This window comes from Clupea harengus, chromosome 4, assembly GCF_900700415.2.
Source record: "Clupea harengus chromosome 4, Ch_v2.0.2, whole genome shotgun sequence".
NCBI classification, from domain to species: Eukaryota; Metazoa; Chordata; class Actinopteri; order Clupeiformes; family Clupeidae; genus Clupea; species Clupea harengus.
Window position 1 is genome coordinate 25,127,606 of NC_045155.1, and position 1,759 is coordinate 25,129,364.

Consider the following 1,759-nt stretch of genomic DNA (forward strand, 5'->3'; position numbering starts at 1 on the left):
TCCCATGATGACCCTGTATCCCCCCAGTGTTTGCATCCGCAACGCATTTCAAGGGACAAGAGCAAATGGTTGACAGCAGGTATGTTCACCCAATTTGCATTGTAAATGTAAGGCTTGTGTTTATATACACACACATATATATATATATATATATATATATATATATATATATATATATATATATACACACACACACACACACACACACACACACACACACACACACACACACACACACACACACACACACACACACACACACACACACACACACACACACACACACACACACATATATATATATAAATAAAACAAACCAAGTAACCAATGCCATAATCACTTTGAATCTATAGTTATGTTTTTCCCCCTTTTTTTACAGGGACACCAGCCTTCTGCAGATTAGAGAAGGTGTTGACTAACAAGAGGGTTCTAAAAGATGTGGGGAAGCTGAGCCCTCACTACCAGACCTCGTTGTTGGAGTCTTTCCACAGCGTCATTCTGCGTTTTGCGCCCAAAAACGTAGTCTTTCCCTTTCTTGGAATGTTATGCAGGTAACAGTACGATCATTTTTTTCAAAGAAATGTATACCTATTATGTATTATACAAACTTTTATACACGCATACTCTTATAAATATTATTTTCTCCCCAAAGACTCTACCTGGCAGCCTTGCATTTCAATGAAAATGCTGGGCGTCCCCAAGCAACAAGTTCAGCTGGTGAGCCACTATTTAAAGTGAACTTCCCAAAATATAAGAAGGGCGAGTGCACTGCAAAGCCGGTGAAAGCAGATCCAACCTTCCGTGAGTGTCACAGGCTTTATTTAAAATGTATTTATTTAAAATTCTTTAAAGTGATTTTGATCAGCGGTAGTTAAAGTAATGTCATAGTGATCAGCATGTAACAGAAACTGGTCATTGAAGGCACAAGGGAGTTTTAACAAAATCATCGAACACAGACATCTTTATCGAATCTAATCAATAGGCTCACGAGTACCCAAATGCAACACTCCAGATGGCCACCATGATAGCCCAATGCCCCAGATCACAAACAAAAGTCCAGCCTAGCCATACAACTCCCCCAGACCTACACCAAAACTAACCTAGTCTGTCTTCGGAGGTTACCGGGCTCGAGGCAACTTCACAGAAAACTGCAAAGCTACCCCCCACGGAGAACCTAGTCACCCCCGGAGTAGTCTCCCCACCACCAGGATCTTACAGAAAACAATAAATGAGTGTCCGATGGAAGAGACTGAGACAGTTCAGCAGAGCACTCCTATCTGTCTGCGGAAGAAGTATGCGTAACAGGCCGGCTCTAGCGGTGAACAAGAACACCAAACTACTATGACAAACACCAGAGAGGATACTCGCAAGTCTACAAAATACAAACAGCAATTCAAGTTCAAATTCAATAACACGCCTCTCGCCCCCCACAAAAAAGAAGGAACGATCTCGGCTCAATTCCAAATTAGCATAAACCAAGTTATTCACGTGTTGAGTCAATTCATTCATCCAGCCGGCATGGTAGCAACAAACAAACCGCTGCAAAACTGCAAAAATATTATTGTTAAGGACAATTGGGTTGCCTAGTGGCCGTCACAGTCAACATCAGGGCCAGAGAGAGTAACAAAGAAACAAACAAACCTCCATCCTTAATCATGTCAGACATCAACACCTATGAAGGCTCTGCCCTTTTCAAAACACATCAAGGGACAAGAGCACATGGTGTTTGTTCACCCATTTTGCATTGTAAATGGAAGGC

At 41.8% G+C, this 1,759-nt stretch overlaps 1 long non-coding RNA gene across 1 annotated transcript; it reads left to right on the forward strand.

Moving 5' to 3' along the window:
• Nucleotides 1-331: 331 nt before the first annotated feature.
• Nucleotides 332-744, forward strand: LOC116220222. The gene is made up of 2 exons (XR_004163499.2): nt 332-551; nt 653-744. It is a non-coding gene; the product is annotated as an uncharacterized LOC116220222 (long non-coding RNA).
• Nucleotides 745-1,759: the final 1,015 nt, after the last annotated feature.